The 19,205-nt window shown below is 40.4% G+C and overlaps 1 long non-coding RNA gene across 9 annotated transcripts in view; it reads left to right on the plus strand.

The window, feature by feature from the left end:
• Window positions 1-19,205, plus strand: part of LOC147363893 (uncharacterized) — a 207,239-nt gene that overhangs the window by 9,850 nt on the left and 178,184 nt on the right. For 4 of the 9 annotated variants that reach the window (XR_015133598.1, XR_015133596.1, XR_015133599.1 and 1 more), the window contains exons 3-4: window positions 2,069-2,121; window positions 2,203-2,271. The exons of 1 other annotated variant lie outside the window; for it this stretch is intronic. This is a non-coding gene — a long non-coding RNA (uncharacterized LOC147363893). The remainder of the gene's footprint in view (window positions 1-2,068; window positions 2,122-2,202; window positions 2,272-19,205) is intronic. 4 more of the 9 variants (XR_015133591.1, XR_015133593.1, XR_015133594.1 and 1 more) reach the window with 1 other exon arrangement.

Genomic DNA, 19,205 nt, shown 5'->3' on the forward strand with positions numbered 1-19,205 from the left:
ACCTGGGCCCTGACACTTGTGCGTTACCTGCAGAGGCCACCTCTGTAAGCCAGTCTAATAAAAGTTTCTGGATCTGCATTTATTGGGATCAAAAGAGCTAACTCATTAAGTCTCGTGCAGCATCTTGCGGCTGCTGTTCAGTCCTAAGTTCAGCCCAATTAGTTCCCTCCTCCGGTCTGTCCAACCCATTCTAATCAAACCTTTAGCCCCCTCCTCTCATCCTCCCTGATGGCTCAGATGGTAAAGAATCCCCTTGCATTGCAGTAGAGCAGGGTTCAATCCCTGGGTTGGGAAGATCCCCTGGAGGAGGGCATGACAACCCACTCCAGTATTCTTGCCTGGAGAATTCCATGGACAGAGGAGCCTGGTGGGCTACAGTCCATGGGGTCACAGAGTCAGACACAATTGGGTGACCACACCACCACCACCGCCGACAAGGTGAATGTGTACACAAGTTGTTAGAAAACAGATGACAACTGACTAGTGGAGATATAAAGTAATACTGGAATTCAGAGGAAGGTATCAATGAAGGGGGAGACCCGGGTTTGATCCCTGGGTCGGGAAGATCTCCTGGAGAAAGACATGGCAACTCACTCCAGGATTCTTGCTTGGAGAATCCCATGGACAGAAGAGCCTGGTGGGTTACAGTCCATGGCATCTCAAAGAGTCCGACACGACTAAGTGATTAATAACAACAACCGGACTGATAACAACAGTTCAGGGCATGAAGTGCTGTGGTGTGGTGCCCACACTTTCCAGTCACTTGGTTGAAAGACACTGAGGTAACAACACGTTATCTGCTTAGAGTCAAACCAAAGTGCATCCATCGGTTCCTGCTACCACAAACCGCGCGGAGCAACGGGAAGAGAAAAAGACTGCTGTTGCTGTTGCTGCTGCTGCATCGCTTCAGTTGTGTCCGACTCTGTGCAACCCCACAGACGGTAGCCCACCAGGCTCCCCTGTCCCTGGGATTCTCCAGGCAAGAACACTGGAGTGGGGTGCCATTGCCTTCTCCAATGCAGGAAAGTGAAAAGTGAAAGTGAAGTCGCTCAGTCGTGTCTGACTCTGCGACCCCATGGACTGCAGCCCACCAGGCTCCTATGTCCATGGGATTTTCCAGGCAAGAGTACTGGAGTGGGTTGCCATTTCGTGGGAAAAGGAAGGTGTGGGAAACCTCGCCAGAAAAGAGACACAATGCAGAATTCAGAACCGGAGGGAAAAGCAGAGAACCCACAGCGCTGCAGGTACTGAGCCTGAGACGCTGAGGAGACGACATCTGCCTTTGTGATCACAGCGTGGGAGGGGCCGCACCATTCCTGGAGGGATGGCACCGCCAGGGCACCTGACTAGCCGCCTGGGCAGGACCAGGATTAGTTAGATAAACGCTAGTAAAAGAGAGAGTCCTCAGTGGTGTCCGACTCTTTGTGACCCAAGGGACTATACAGTCCATGGAATTCTCCAGGCCAGAATACTGCAGTGGGTAGCCTTTCCCTTCTCCAGCAGATTTTCCTAACCCAGGGACTGAACCCAGGTCTCCTGCACTGGCAGGTAGATTCTTAACCACTGGACCACCAGAAAGGTCCCCCCAGCCACCTTGCTGTTGAAGAAAGTGAAGCAAAATGAAAATTACTCAGTCGTGTCTGACTCTTTGCAACCCATGGACTGTACAGTCTGTTGAATTCTCCAGTCTAGAATCTTGGAGTGGGTAGCCTTTCCTGTCTTCAGGTTATGTTCCCGACCCAGGGATCGAACCCAGGCCTTCCACATTGCAGGCGGATCCTTTATCAGCTGAGCCACCAAGGAAGCAGAGCAAAATAAGACTTTACTCTCTGCTTCAAGAAATTCCTGAAACCCTTTGTTTGATGGAGATAACCCTTTTGAGCGACAAGCAAGCAATCTTAGGATTGCAGGTTGCTCATCTGGGCAAAAAGAGCACTTACTAAATAAGAATCTCCTTTTTAAGACTCGGGAGTAGGTCTTCCTGTCTCTGCGTCCACCAATCTTAAAGGATTATATTCCAAACTCTCTCCAGTCCTGATCCATTTCCTCTTTAACTACTTGCACACAGATTCCAAAATGAAATACATATCTGCTCCGGACCCCCAACATTCTGAAACACAGGTAAGTAAAGCACAGTAGGTAAATTTGGTGTTCTCCCCTACCGCAATGTACCAGTTAACCTTGGCTTTGTTCGATCAACAGGTTATTCTGATAGTCCTTTGAGAGTGTTAGCTGTCAGCAGAAGGAACCAGGCAATTTTCTTCCAGTGTGGTGAGTGTTACAACACTGATAAGGTAGGCTCAAGAACTTAGAAGGGGTCCCTGACAAAATCATGTGGAAGGAACAGAAAGAGGTAGGGGGGAGGTGATGTTTAAAGACCTGTACCATCTGGTGAGACAGAAACGACAGAATGGGATGGAGGTAAGCTGAGTATCAAAAAGGTGTTTTAAGATGAAAAGAATTACAGGAGTGATGGTGATTCACGAGAATGACAGGCAACATGGGTCCCTGAGGTTGTCGTGATTCTGTGCGGCGTGATGGTGATTCATGAGAATGACGGGCAACATGGGTCCCTGAGCTTGTGGTGATTCTGTGCGGCGTGATGGTGATTCATGAGAATGACGGGCAACATGGGTCCCTGAGCTTGTGGTGATTCTGTGCGGCTGCAGTGAAGACCAGGAGGTGACAAAGGACAGAAAATGAGTTGGAAAATTAAGCAGGACCCAGTAGGGTGGGTGGATTAGAAGTTGGAACACTTAGATATACTGAGGTTATGGTGAGACTTAATTACATGGAAGTTTTGGCTGGTTGATGGTTTAGTTGCTAATCCTCTCCTACTTTTGCGACCCCATGTTGCAAGCCCACCAGCTTCCTCTGTCCATGGGATTTTCCAGAATACTGGAGTGGGTTGCCATTTCCTTCTCCAATTCTTGATTAACAACAGATAAAATCCCAAATTGGGACTGATGGGGGCAGTAACTAAAGAGAAACAAGACAGTGGTTCCTGGAGTGCTGATAAGATACCCTTTCTTGATCTATGTTCTTATTATATGGCTGTGTTTGTTCATAGAAATTCTTTCAGTGGTACCCTTATGACCTGTATATTACACTTTAATGAAAAAAAATATAAGGAATGAAAGAAGGAAAGAGAGGGAGGCAAAGTGAAAGGGAAAGAATTATTTCTATCCATAAATAACTTCCTAGTGATAGGCTAATCTAATGCAGTATTTTAAATTTCAAGGTGAAAAGAAATCCAAGTACTATAAGTTCACAGCATTATTGAAATAAGTGTTTAGGAGGACATTTTGTATATCTTTGGCATTCTCTTTATGTATCTCTGTACCTGTATGTGTCTTGGGAATTTTGATTTATGTTTGCAGCATTTTATATTCAAGTACTTTCACCATGAGCAAAGCATGTCCCAAAGAAACCTTAAGAAGTGCTTGCCAAAAAAAAAAAAAAAAAAAAAGAAGTGCTTGCCAGTCGCTAACTTTGAGCAAAAGACTGTGTTAAAATGCATTACAGTAAGTGTAATTACACAATAAATAGAGAATAACTATATACACTATTATGGAAACTAGAAATGATGTCTAAAACTTTCTATTAGTGAAAAACAAGGACATTAGCTTTCCAGGATTACCATAACAAATCTACACAATGAGGTGGCTTAAAAGAACAGGTATTTTATTTGCTCACAGTTCTGAAGTCTCCAAAATCAATATGTAGTCAGGACCATGCTCCCTCACCACCTTTAGGGGAATTCTTCCTTGCCTCCGCCTGCTTAGATAGCACCAGCGATCTTTGTTTCGTAGGCATCACTCCAGTCTCTGCCTCTTTAACCACCTGGCGTTCTCTTTGTGTGTCTCTGTAGCTCTGTTTCTTTACCACTAGCATTGGATTTGGAGAAGGAAATGGCAACCCACTCCAGTGTTCTTGCCTGGAGAATCCCAGGGACGGGGGAGCCTGGTGGGCTGCTGTCTATGGGGTTGCACAGAGTCGGACACGACTGAAGGGACTTAGCAGCAGCAACAGCAGCAGCATTGTATTAATGCCCACCCTGATGACCTCATTTTAACTTGATTACATCTGCAAAGACCCTATTTCTTTGTAAGGTGACTTCATACACACTGGAATTTAGGATTTCAATTTATCTTGTGGGGGATACAATTCAACAAGTTATAGAAAATCTGTAGTGTGAACTTATTTAGATTATGTTTACATGAACATCTGTATGTTTATATGAAAGTTTGGAAAGGACTGGAAAGATGAACATTAACTCAGTAGCACTTTTCTCTAAGAGGAATGAAGAAATGTTTTCGTAATTTCTCTATTTCCAAAGCATTTGGATATTTTATGATGACCATTTATTACCAATATTATTAATTCATTTTTTCAGTGTGGATTTATTGAGTGCTTACCATGAACTTGCCAAAAAAAAAAAAAAAGATCTGTCCAAGTAAAATACATCTAGAAGTATGTATACCTTAAAGAAAAGTGTTCAGGGACTTAAGGGCTATTTCACTTAGTATAATTAATTTAAGATTTATCATTTTCCCTAACTAAAACACAGAAAAAATAGACATGCAGATCATATTTGGGTCACATTTGACCTATTTGTCATGTTCATGAGTAAATTTAATTTTGTAATGTCTTCTGTCTGTGGGTCACATGGATTCAAGGTCAGGTGATTTCATTTATTTTGATCAATAGAGGTAGTAAAAATAAATTCTCTAGATTGGTTATTCTGTAGATGCCTAATCTCTAATCTGGTCAGGATATATACAACATATATACAAACTCTCTAATTACATATATATAACACATATATACAAACATATATATACAAACTTTCTATTCCAATATAGGATGTTTCATGGTTTCATGCTTTAGTCACTAAGTTGTATCCGACTCTTGTGATCCCATGGACTGTAGCCTGCCAGGCTCCTCTGTCCATGAGATTCTCCAGGTGAGAATCCTGGAGCATTTTGCCATTTCCTTCTCCAGGGGATCTTCCCTGACCCAGGAGTGAAACACAGGTCTTCTGCATTGCAGGCAAATTCTTTACCGACTGAGCTATGAAGGAAGCCCAATATAGGATTATTTAGGTACAGTCTGGGTTTTAATGTCATTGTGGTTAGACAGCCAAGATCTGTGGGGCTTCCCTGATAGCCCAGTTGGTAAAGAATCCACCTGCAGTGCAGGAGACCCCAGTTCGATTCTTGGGTCAGGAAGATTCCCTGGAGAAGGGATAGGCAACCCATTCCAGTTTTATTCACCTTCCCTTGTGGCTCAGCTGGTAAAGAATCCTCCTCCAATGCAGGAGACCTGGGTTCAATCCCTGGGTTGGGAAGATCTCCTGGAAAAGGGAAAGGCTACCCACTCCAGTATTCCAGCCTGGAGAATTCCATGGACTGTATAGTCCATGGGGTCTCAAAGAGTTGGACAGGACTGAGTGACTTTCACTTCACTTCACAGCCAAGATCTGTAGCATTGTTTCCTTTAAGATTTTAAACCACCATCTATTAATTAAAACCGCTGTCTTCAACTTCACAATATAACATCTGTAGTGGGAGTATGTCAGCTCATGTTTTCTCTATGCTTTTGAGTTTGAGTTTTGAAATTTCTGTGCCATTCTTGGTGATATGTTAGCCAGGCTGCAAGCTTTAGGACTGGGTTTAGTCTCCCTGTGGGCACCAGAAAGAATTTCTCTGAGACCTTGGAGTCTCAACCAGAGTTTGAGGCTCCCTGCAACCAAAGGTCTCATGACTTTGGAAAATACAGTTCAGACCACTGGGCACCTTATACTCTTCCTACACCAGGAGGGAATTGCTCTCTTCTTCTCCAGTTTCCAAAAGGATTTTCTCTTGTTATGTCTTCTCCTGAGACAATGATTACTCTTATCAGTGAAACCAGGTATTTACAAAGGAAAAAAATAAGTCTATAAGTAGTTTCTGCTATTTTCCTTATAGCTCTGAGGCAAGGGAGGACGAAAAAGTTGACTTTTGGTTGTAATGGACGAGGAGAAAAACACAAAGTTTAACAGAGATAAACAGCTCAAATAAGATCTTGCCACTGCATTATTCAGGAATGTTTACAATAAGAAGTTCAACATTAGCCAACAAAGCATTTGTAAACACAAAAAAGAGCGAATGATTCCTAGTTTGGAAATATCTGTGTTTGTTGTTGAGACTATTGCTCCTTCCAATCTTGAGATGTAATAAAATATACTATACATTTTAAAACTGTACTTTTAACTAAACTGTTAGAGATGGATTGAGATAAACATTGGCAAGTAATTGCTCCAAACTAAGTCAAAAAGCCTATTTTTGTCTCCCTGAGTGGAATCTGAGCCCTGATAAAATTTATCCGTAAACTCTGAACCCATTCTGTTTAGAATTGAGGGAAAAATTTGTCAAAGTCTATATAACCTGATTGACATGAACAAAGAAGTGTGGAGAAAACATATGTAAAGAATCTTTTTGCTTAATATGTAACTTCAGGATGAACAAGGGAAAGTATGTACTGATGTGCTTTTAAGTTTTACTTAAGTTGTTAAAGCTTATATTAAAATAGAAATGAGAAGTGTTTCCTTCCTATTTCTATGCCACATAATAGGCTTTATTTGAACATGGCCACACATTGGTGAGCCTAAGGCTATCTGAAGGACAGGGCATGCAGAAATACACCACTCAGGACTTTCACCCTCCAGAATTCAGTTATATTCTACTGACATACTTGGCCATATCTTAGCTAAAGTTTTATCATTTAAAATAAATATTAACCATTTTCAGGTTGCTTTCTGTGTTGTTTGTTGACTGTTAAAATTGTGTTCAACGATTTTGTTGTTTTGTATTTGAATTTCTTCTATCGCGTTGGACAGTGGACAGTCTTTTCACATCAGTTTCTTATCTGGTAAAAAGAGGTATGATACAGCTGGAACATATAGATGCAAATGTAGTACATTATGGAAAGAAATGGCTATTATAATATTTTCCAGAATTCTTCTATGTAAAAAGGATAACTAGCTTCCTATAAAACATTTATTTTTGCCTAAGGATTTTAACCACATAAGACAATGATATCTATTCATTCATTCTCTTAGTTACCTGCTGATTCATTCAATGGCCGTTTTTGAGTGTTACATGCAGGATATTGTGCCAGATAACAAGTATATCAGAATGAACCAAATAGAGAAAGTCTTTTTTTTTTTTTTTTCCCCACACACAGAATTGACTATGTTGTGGCAGTGGGGGAAGGTGTTGGCTCACAGAGGCCTGTTTGTGTGGTGATGGACCTCAAGCAATTCCATTAGTGAAGGATATAATTCTGAAAGGCTGTGATAATGCTGGCAAGAGACATGCATGCTATAATGAAAGATATGAAGGATAGCCTTTTGGCTGGAGAAGTCACATTTGAACAACTCCTGGAGGACAAAGAATTCATCAGCTGAAGTGTTGAGGGAGGAACATTCTAAGAAAAAGAGGTGTATTTGAAGGAAGGAAGGAAGTATAAAGCATTCTAAGATCTGAGAGAGGGTTAATAGAGTTAAGAGTTTAGACTCCAAGGGAGAAAATGGAATAAGTGCTGATAAGGTTGGCGGGACCAGACCAGAAGTGCCTGTAATGGCTTCACATCTTTGTAACTTGGCTGAAAACCACTTTGATATATAAAATAGAAAAGAGTGACGTGACCCAATCTGTATTTCAAAAAGGATAATTCTGACAGCAGTGTGTAAGTTGGCCTACAGGCCAGGAGATTGAAAGTAAAGTAGCTATTTGGTTGGTTTACCAATTGCCTAGAACGGTGGTAGGGATGGAGACTGCTGTGGTTAATTTCACATTCCAGCTTGGCTAAGTCTAGACACTAACTTGGCACTTTTGTGAAGATAAACACACACACACACATGCACACACACACATATGTATTTTTTCAAATTTGAGATTCATATTTAAATTATTAGACTTTGTGTAAAGTGTTTTACTCTCTGTAATATGCTTTCAATATGCCAGCAAATTTGGAAAACTCAGCAGTAGCCACAGGACTGGAAAAAGTCAGTATTCATTCCAATCCCAAAGAAAGACAATGCCAAAGAATGCTCAAACTACCACACAATTGCACTCATCTCACACACTAGAAAAGTAATGCTCAAAATTCTCCAAGCTGGGCTTCAGCAATACGTGAATGGTGAACTTCCAGATGTTCAAGCTGGTTTTAGCAAAGGCAGAGGAATCAGAGATCAAATTGCCAACATCTGCTGGATCATGGAAAAAACAAGAGAGTTCCAGAAAAACATCTATTTCTGCTTTATTGACTATGCCAAAGACTGTGTGGATCACAATAAACTGTGGACAGTTCTGAAAGAGATGGGAATACCAGACCACCTGACCTGCCTCTTGAGAAATCTGTATGCAGGTCAGGAAGCAGGTCCAGTTAGAACTGGACACGGAACAACAGACTGGTTCTAAACAGGAAAAGGAGTACAAAAAGGCTGTATATTGTCACCCTGCTTGTTTAACTTATATGCAGAGTACCTCATGAGAAACGCTGGGCTGGAAGAAGCACAAGCTGGAATCAAGATTGCTAGGAGAAACATCAATAACCTCAGATATGCAGATGACACCACCCTTATGGCAGAAAGTGAAGAGGAATTCAAAAGCCTCTTGATGAAAATAAAAGAGAGTGAAAAAGTTGGCTTAAAGCTCAACATTCAGAAAACTAAGATCATGGCATCTGGTCCCATCACTTGATGGGAAATAGATGGGGAAACAGTGTCAGACTTTATTTTTTGGGGCCCCAGGTGGTCACTGCAGCCATGAAATTAAAATACACATAACTCCTTGGAAAGTTATGACCAACCTAGATAGCATATTCAAAAGCAGAGACATTACTTTGCCATCAAAGGTCCATCTAGTCAAAGCTATGGTTTTTCAGTGGTCATGTATGGATGTGAGAGTTGGACTGTGAAGAAAGCTGAGTGCTGAAGAATTGATGCTTTTGAACTGTGGTGTTGGAGAAGACTCTGGAGAGTCCCTTGGACTGCAAGAAGATCCAACCAGTCCATCCTAAAGGAGATCAGTCCTGGGTGTTCATTGGAAGGACTGATGCTGAAGCTGAAACTCCCAATACTTTGGCCACCTGATGCAAAGACTTGACTCATTGGAAAAGACCCTGATGCTGGGAGGGATTGGGGGCAGGAGAAGAAGGGGACGACAGAGGATGAGATGGCTGGATGGCATCACCGACTCGATGGACATGAGTTTGGGTAAACTCTGGGAGTTGGTGATAGGGAGGCCTGGCGTACTGCACTTCATGGGGTGGCAAAGAGTCGGACACGACTGAGTGACTGAACTGAACTAAACTGCCTGATGTTCCAAATACATAAAAGGTTTTCGAAAGGGATATAAGAATGAAATAGGGTATGTAGTTTTGAGATCTAAAGAGAGGTCTTAGACTGAGAAATCCGTTTGTGGTCATTGGCTTTGAAAGGATACTTAAACGTAAGAAGTATAAAGGGAGAAGAAAAGAGCCTCCAGGACTGTTGTGCACAATTGCAACATTTAAGAGTCTAGCAGAGGAAGAAGACAAAGCAGAAAAGATGAAACAGGTCTCTTCTTTGATCACAGTTTTTTGTTTTTGTTTTTTTTTTTTTATATTTGGCTGCACCAGGTCTTGCTTGTGGTGCACAGGATCTTCAATGGTCCCAGCAGCATGTGGGGTCTTTAGTTGCGGCATGCGATTTCTTTAGTTGAGGCTTAAGTGATCCATTTCCCTGACCAGGAATGCTACCTGAGCCACGTGTACTGGGAGCATGAAGTTTTAGCCACCGGACCACCAGTGAAGTCCTTTGATCACTGTTTTTTTAAAAAAGAAACAAAAGTAGCGTTTTAAGTCAATGGTCACAAATTCAGATTTATGTCAGGGAGGAGTGGATGTAACCACACATTACAAGGCAGTAGGGGCTTGACTACTTGTATTGTCGTCTGACTAATTTCAGGGCTCTTTAAAACTGCGTGATGTTAACAGAACAGATATATGTATTTCTGTAAGTCATAGTTTGCTGACCATGTATTTGAGACCTCACATTTAAGCCAATACTAAAGAATTTATTTTAATTTCTGTTATGACCTGTGTTACAAGTTGATTAAAGATAAGCTAGCAATTGGGCCACATTTAAAGACTGCTTTTTTATAGTAAGTGTATTAAGGAAACTGCATTGCATTTTTATTCAACTATTTCTTGACTTCTAATCAAACAATATGGCTTCAAAGAATTTCCCTTTTTCCTCTTATAGTAGGTAAAGATACCTTTCTATAACTGTTCCTTTTGGTGACTTACACATTGGTATGCAAATGTGAGCTCTCTTCCCAGTTTCTATAGCACATCATGCAAGCAAGGGTATTTGTATCCTAATAACGTATGGTATAATAACTGAATATATTTTTGATCTTTGAATTTTAATTATGTCAGTGATATTTACTTTGATGTGAGTGTGTTTTTCTCAAAAAGATCAAGGTTTAGAATAAGTAGTCAATTTAGTAAAATAGCCTTTTCATCCTTTTTTATTATTTACTGAGTTCCTACAGTGTTCAGTGGACTTCGACTTGTGCTTAAGAGTCAGGCAGTATGCAGTGATCAAATGGCTTAGAAGCAGCATTTATACATTTGATCTTGCTCACAGTTTTCTGCTTGCACACTCATGCCACAGAAAGGACCACAGCACCCTGATTTGGTGTGTGTGCTTGTCTTTAACACCATTCATTCACTCATTAGTTCATTAAATCCACTTTTGTCGGGAATCTACTATGTGCAAAATATTTATTGAGAATCCACTATGGGCTTCCCTGGTGGCTCAGCTGGTAAAGAATCCGCCTCCAATGCAGGAGACCTGGGTTCAATCCCTGGGTTAGGAAGATCCCCTGCAGACAAGAAAGGCTACCCACACCAGTATTCTGGCCTGGAGAATTCCATGGACTGCATAATCCACGGGGTCGCAAAGAGTTGGACGTGACTGAGCGACTTTCACTTTCACATTACTGTATGCAGAGTTCTATCAGAAAATGGGGGGATATACACATGAAGATTGTGTGGCACTTTTCAAGTAAAGGTATCATATTTTGAGATACCAGTGATAATTCAGTGAGCTGTACATTTTGCGTTATTGTTTATTAAGTTTGGTGTAAACATAGAGTTGGAAGTGTTTAACTTAGCTTGGGGTGGAGGGATGGAAATGGTGTGCGAGAATTTACTTGGGAAAGGGTAAACTGAATCTTTAAAGGTATGTAAAATATTCTCAGCAAAATGGCTAGGAACGGAATTTAGACAAAAGGAATAAGTACTCTGTGACAGTTTACCAAACTAGAGAACATTAAGGCATACAAAAAAGAGAAAAAAAATCATACAATTATTTATGTTACATAATAATTAGGGAATATATGCCAGTTGCCATTTGTTAACATAGACATAATCAAGCATTTATTGATGTTTGTTTTCGTTGGTTACTGGAGTTGGTTTGTTGAGTCCCAGAGTTCTATGGTATGAACTATATTGTCAGGGATTTTATAGGTTGAGTGAAGCTGGCGCTTTACATTAGAGAGATAAATATCAATTCCACTACATTAAAATGATCTTGTAGAGCACAATACGATAATCTGATTATGCCACTTGTATGTAGATTTAAAGACACCTTTCCTTTTAAAAATATGGCTTTGTATTAGACTAGAAGAGTTAGAAAGTTTCTACACTTTTAAAATTTAAATGGTTAAATTGTTAAATTTGGTATCGAACATGTTGCTTAATGAGGTTTCTGAAGGGTCTGTTGCTTCCCAAGTAGCTCAGTGGTAATGCCAGTGCAGGAGACACAGGAGATGCAGGTTTGATCCCTGAGTTGGTCGGGAAGATTTCCCTGAAGAAGGAAATGGCTACTCATTCCAGTACTCCTGCCTCGAAAATTCCATGGACAGAGAGGCCTGGCAGGCCACAATCCGTGGGATCGGAAGAGAGTCAGACATAACTTAGCCCCTCAACAGCAACAACAAAAGGAAAGGTCTGTTAAAAAGTAAATATAACATTTCTTTACATTTACAGTCTTGCAGTCTAAGAGGATGGTGAATAATTTTGACTTTTACATGTCACAGGAGCGATAACAGAGGGGGCATGTGCTACCATATGCTGAGGGGCAGGGACTGATGCCCACAAAAGCCTGGATGGGTTTTGTTCCATGGGGTCATTTGATTTGGGGTTGAAAATATGAGTAGGAAGTTACCAGGAAAGTTCCAGGCAACTCCGTTGTGAAGGTGGAATAAGGACACCGGTTTTGATAACTGCTTGCAGTCTGGTGCAGTCCAGCCAAAATACAGGATATGGCATGTATTAGCAAGAATGTAGCACTGGGATCAGAACAGATTATGGAGACTTTTGTACAACATATTTTTTTTTTATTTATTCCATAGCATCTAGAAGATTCAATTATTATGGTAAATGTAGCATAAACTTTCTATTCTTTGCTTATTTGGTTTTATTATTGTCTTTTAATTACTTATATTTCCAAGGCCTATTTTTGTTTTAATTGAGAAAATGAATTCGAGAACAAAATAAAACTGAGGAATATATTTCTTACCTTAAAGAACAATGAGAATAATTTAAAAGTGTGCTTATTTCTTTACAAGTGAGAAGATACTTTCCACATGTACTTCATTGTAACTCTTTACCTTCTCCCTAATCTCCTACTCCTTGGGACTTATCCAGTTTGGGGACCACAGTTAAAGGCACCATGGCTGTACACTGCCCTTGAAGTTTTATTCTCCATATGTACATAAATGCAGCACACGCAGGTGTACACTGAGATTCCTGGGCTTGTTTCCCAGTGGCTGGTGTAAAGTGGCAATACGTTTCAGAAAAATTTTTCATAACAAAACTCAGTGAAATGGAACCACGTAGTGTTGTAATCACATTTGGCAAAGGTTAGTAAAATGTAATCAACAAATTCCCACATGTGAACAAAATGATGTCTTTGTATTACATTCTTAGGCATCTCACATTCAACTAAACTAATAAGTGGATCCTTGAGATGAGACAGAATCAAAATTGTTATAAGCAATCTCCAAAATTATATGCCTATTAAACATTATCTTCTTGTGTGTATATAGGACACACATACACAATTTTTACAAATATATAACATTTATTTTAATGATACAGTAATTACACATTTATTTTAAATTAAATTACACATTTATTTCAAAGAACTGTTGATTTAATTTCACTTTTAGTCATTATCCATTCTCTTACTTCACATGTATTAAATTATGATTATCATTATGTTCAATGACCCATGATACATTTTGAGTTGAAAAAGGCTGCTTAATATAGTAACTTTGATAAATAATAATTTTAATTATGTATATTATTATTTGTTTGAAGAAGTAGTGATATCCCTTTAAATCCTTTCCTCTACTTGAAAATGTAATTCTGATGTTTCAGAACTAAAGAAAATTTGACTTTTCCATGAAGCACCATAAATAAGATAAAAGCACGAGTAGGTCTTTCTGATACTTCATTGAACTTAATGAAACAGTTTTAAAGAATGAAGTGAAAGACGTGTGTGTGTTAGGGAATATAATGGTTTAGATCCCCTTACTTTGTGCTTTATCTATCAAGGATCATCTTTCTGTAGCTGCATCTTCATAAGGACCATAAACACGCAGGTATTATAAACATTATTTTAAAGTTGTAAAAAAAAGCTTCAATATTGCACCTTTGAGAATCTCATGACTTAGAAGTTAAAACGGTCTATTAAAGTCATCTTTGAAAAATAGGTCTCCAAAATCCTATCCTGGGATCAACATCAACTTCAAAATAAAGCCACTTGGTCCCTTTTCACCCTCTAAACAGCACTCACGTTCTGGTCACTTATTATCTTTCATCATCAATATCTATTATATATAAGAAGAAAATAATATTCACATTTTTTTCATTATTTCTACATGTTAACTTTCTCTATAGTAACATAATGAGAGCTTTGGGATAAACCTCATCCAGTCTTTAGAGACATCAAAGATGACTCAGTCTTAAGGAAGAGTGTGTTCAGATTGAGGACAAATAAACTCAACTGCCTAAGCTGGAGCCCTTGACCTAGAAGAGCCCACGCTTCTGTGAGTAGATGAACGGTGACATCATGATGCAGTCCAGTAAGTGCTAGTCCACAGATATGACAGACTGGGTCAAAACGATCTAAGTGGGTGTTACAGTACCACAGCCATTCTTAGAACAATGTAAAAAGCTTTTGAATGAGCCGAGTTAAAAGATGAAATTCTGCACTGGTTTCTAGTTATAAAAGAAACTTCTGTTGCACAGCATCTCTGTTAGTTAGAAAGCACGGAAATCCTACTCTCTGTTCCCTTCTGACTGCTGATCCTAAAGAGCCATATGGGTCTCGATTCTCCTGTTAGTAACTTAATGCTCTGTGTAATTAAGGGGGCATATGCTTCCTGCACAAAATCAGTGTTAGATCTCCTTTATGTGGCAGAAACCAACACGAACCAGGTTGTAATACCACCTTTTATCTGCTGCCAATAAACTTTAAAATTGCTTTAATAAAATTCAGAGAAAATAACGATACATCTTGTAGTTTTCACGTGGATTATTCAAGCTTATTCTGGGACTTCCTGATCAGGAGAACATAGCACTTTGTCACTCCCCAGACCCTTCTCCCTACAAACAGACTTTTATGGTTACAATATGACCAGATATCAGACGAAGCTAAAATTCTCTTCAGAACCTTTTTATTCTTTGTGAAACTTATGTACTCGGAGCAACATTCCAACCCACTGATTTTTAAACATCTCACAGGGAATCAATTTTTCTTTTCTATTAGCCCAGGCTCTGTAAAGCATAAACTACAGGTATATGGTCAAACAAATGTGAGTCATCTGTATAATTTTATACATGAAGGGGACAAAATGTCATATCACCTTTTTGTTTCATGTTCTGAAGAATTGACTGTCTTTGATCTTAACTCAGAATAGCTGTAGAATTAAGTCCTTTATCTTGATGCCTTATTCTGCTTCAAGCTGCTGGAAGAATGATCTAATTCCTTTCCTTTGTTCTGCCTAGTACACTTTAGAGCTATCAGAAAATACTGATTTTTACTAAAGCAGTAATTGTCAGAGACCCCAGCTAGGAGTCACGTGATGGGGTTCTGCACAAATCAGAACCCACTGTAAGCAGTGGGATTTTGAAATTTGAAAACTGGAATGAAAAGCAAAGTGATGTATGAATATGTGAGTCAATTTTTATTTGTTCTGTAGGAGAAGGCGATGGCACCCCACTCCAATACTCTTGCCTTGAAAATCCCATGGAGGGAGGAGCCTGGTGGGCTGTAGTCCATGGGGTCACGAAGAATCAGAAAGGACTGAGCAACTTCCCTTTCACTTTTCACTTTCCTCCATTGGAGAAGGAAATGGCAACCCACTCCAGTGTTCTTGCCTGGAGAATCCCAGGGACGGGGGAGCCTGGTGGGCTGCCATCTATGGGGTCACACAGAGTTGGACACGACTCAAGTGACTTAGCAGCAGCAACAGGAGTGTGCGGTCATCCCTGCAGTTATTCTGTGCTGTGTTGTGCTTAGTGTCTCAGTCATGTCTGACTCTGTGACCCCAGGGATTATAGCCCACTCTGTTCATGGGGATTCTCCAAGCAAGAATACTGAGTGGGTTGTCATTCCTTCCTCCAGAGGATCTTCCCAACCCAGGGACTGAACCAAGATCTGCTTCATCGCAGAGAGATTCCTTTTTTTTTTTTTTTTTAAATTTTATTTTATTTTTAAACTTTACAATATTGTATTAGTTTTGCCAAATATCGAAATGAATCCGCCACAGGTATACCTGTGTTCTCCATCCTGAACCCTCCTCCCTCCCCATACCCTCCCTCTGGGTTGTCCCAGTGCACCAGCTCCAAGCATCCAGTATCGTGCATCGAACCTGGACTGGCGACTCGTTTCATACATGATATTATACATGTTTCAATGCCATTCTCCCAAATCTCCCCACCATCTCCCTCTCCCACAGAGTCCATAAGACTGATCTATACATCAGTGTCTCTTTTGCTGTCTTGTACACAGGGTTATTGTTACCATCTTTCTAAATTCCATAACCCTCTGAGCCACCAGGGAAGCCTAAGAGTACTGGAGTGCTTAGCCTTTTCCTTCTCCAGGGGATCTTCCTGACCCAGGAATCGAACTGGAGTCTCCTGCATTGCAGGAGGATTCTTTCCCAACTGAGCTACCAGGGAAGCCCTGGAATTATTCTGTAGGGCTTCCTTGGTGGCTCAGAGGGTAAAGCGACTGCCTGCAATGCAGGAGACCTGAGTTCAATACCCCTTCTCAATTCCATGTTACTTTGAAATGCCCTTCTGGAGCTTTCCTACCTTTTGATCCTAACCTTGCCTAGAGAACTTCATGGACAGAGGACCCTGGCAGGCAACAGTCCACAGGATCACAAAGAGTTAGGCATGACTGAGCGACTTACGCATTTCAGCTGTGGGACTTGCTTAGGCCCAGTGATGGACGTGCACCAGTTCTGAGCTTGGGTTTCAGGACTCCTTGCATGTTTCTGGTTGAGTTCTTGTGCTTCTGCCTTAGTTAGAGAAGAACATTCCTGGAAGTCTGTTACTCCTAGGAGAAAGAGGGGAGATGTGTGGAGCAGAGCCAACTCACAGACTGGTGAAAGACTCACCCCCATGAGCTGCACATGCTAGAAGCATGAGAAATACATGTTTATTTTTGTATGCTATTGAGCTGTAAGGTGACTTGTTTTGCAGCAAGGGACAGTCAGTCAGCATTTGATTTACTAAATAGAACTCTACTGCCAGAGGTGACTATTCAGGTTTTTCAAACTCCTTATTGAAACTGACACCAAATGTTTTGTTAATTAGTATATAGTTTGCTAGAGATTACTTTTTATAGATGAAACGGATAAGGTTCAAGATATGTCACGGCCCTACCACCATAATTATTTGGGTTCTGTAGCTCAGATAATCCAGCCAGCTCAGCAAACTAAAAACCTTTTGACCAGGTCTGGAGAGTCATTTCCTGTGTTCTTCCTACAGCATGCAGGACTATGTCTTCTGACTGGACTCTATTGGATTGGCCAAAAAGTGTAGAAAAGCCCAAATGAAAATTGGGCTTTACAAAAAAATATGATAAGGAAATAAATAGACATATGACTGACTTTGTGGTTGATTGCTAATACATGTTTGCCTGTGTGGGAAATTTTTCTGAGGCCTGCTTTCATTGTGAAATATGAAGGGAGTTATTAATGCTTTGCAGCACATTCCTCTGACTCTTCATCTTTCATGGGATGTTGTATCTTGGTGTTTGTGGTTAGTACGTTGTGAGAGGCAGTTCCTGCCTGAGCATCAAAGTGCCACTAGAAGACTTCTCGGGTTCTTCCCCTTTGCCCTCTGCCATGGCCTCTGGCAATGCTCCATTTAGTTGTTATCTGTCAGTCTTGGTCCCCAAATAAAAATGACAAGGACAAGGTCAGACCTGCCATGCCATGGATATAAGACTGTTATTTTAGCCTCTGACATGTTTTGTCCCTTACTTTACCATAGGCTAGGCTTACATACCTTTTGATAATCAGGCTGCTAAAAAGAGGAGATGTAGAACTCACCTGCCTCTAAACACCTCAAGTGAAAGACAGAAATGAAACTTGACAGTTATTGAATGGACAATTTGGCAAAAGTGAGGTTGATAAATTTCTATACCCATGACTCAAATACAGCTCCCTAACCCCAAGGGGGACAAGCTGCAGCTTAAGTCATCTCTCTTTTCTATAAAGAAAATGGCACATTCTAAAAAAGGACAGAAACAGTATGGACCTAACAGAAGCAGAAGATATTAAGAAAAGCTGACAACAATACACAGAAAAGTTATACAAAAAAAAAAGATCATAATGACCCAGATAACCATGATGGTGTGATCACTCACCTAGAGCCAGGCATCCTGGAGTGTGAAGTCAAGTGGGTGTTAGAAAGTATCACTATGAACAAAGCTAGTGGATGTGATAGAATTCCAGCTGAGCTATCTCAGATCCTAAAAGATGATATTGTTAAAGTGCTGCACTCAACATGCCAGTGAACTTGGAAAACCCAGCAGTGGCCATAAGATTAGAAGAGGTCCGTTGTCATCCAAATCCCAAAGAAAGGCAATGCCAAAGAATGCTCAGACTACCACACAATTGCACTCATCTCACATACTAGTAAATTAATGCTCAAAATTCTTCAAGCCAGGCTTTAACATTACGTGCATTGAGAACTTCCAGAGGATCAAGCCGGATTTAGAAAAGGCAGAGGAACCAGAGATCAAATTGCCAACATCTGTTGGATCATAGAAAAAGCAATTCCAAAATAACATCTACTTCTGCTTTATTGACTATGCCAAAGCCTTTGACTGTGTGGATCACAACAAACTGTGGAAAATTCTTAAAAAGATGGGAGTACCAGACCACCTGTTCTGCCTCCTGAGAAATCTGTATTCAGGTCAGGAAGCAACAGTTAGAACTGGACATGGAACAACAGACTGTTTCCAAATAGGAAAAGGAGTAAGTCAAGGCTGTATATTGTCACCCTGCTTATTTAACGTATATGCAGAGTGTATCATGTGAAATGCCTGGTTGGATGAAGCACAAGCTGGAATCAAGATTGCTGGGAGAAATATCAATCACCTCAGACATGCAGATGACACAACCCTTATGGCAGAAAGTGAAGAGGAACTAATGAGCTTCTTGATGCAGATGAAAGAGGAGAGTGGAAAAGTTGGCTTAAAGCTAAACATTCAAAAAATAAAGATCATGGCATCCAGTCCCATCTCTTCATGGCGAATAGATGGGGAAACAGTGGTAACTGTGAGAGACTTTATTTTCTTGGGCTCCAAAATCACTACAGAGGGTGACAGCAGCCATGAAATTTAAAGACACTTGCTTCTTGGGAGGAAAGCTATGACACCCTAGACAGCATATTAAAAACAGAGATATTACTTACTGACAAAGGTCCATAAGTCATCTAGTCAAAGCTATGGTTTTTCCAATAGTCATGTATATATGTGAGAGTTGGACCATAAAGAAAACTGAGCACTGAAGAATTGATGCTTTTGAACTGTTGTGTTGGAGAAGACTCTTGAGAGTCCCTTGGACTGCAAGGAGATCCAA

Source organism: Bos grunniens, chromosome 10 (genome assembly GCF_055505025.1).
Source record: "Bos grunniens cultivar Pamir isolate PY7600 chromosome 10, Bosgru_T2T1.0, whole genome shotgun sequence".
Classification (NCBI taxonomy): Eukaryota; Metazoa; Chordata; class Mammalia; order Artiodactyla; family Bovidae; genus Bos; species Bos grunniens.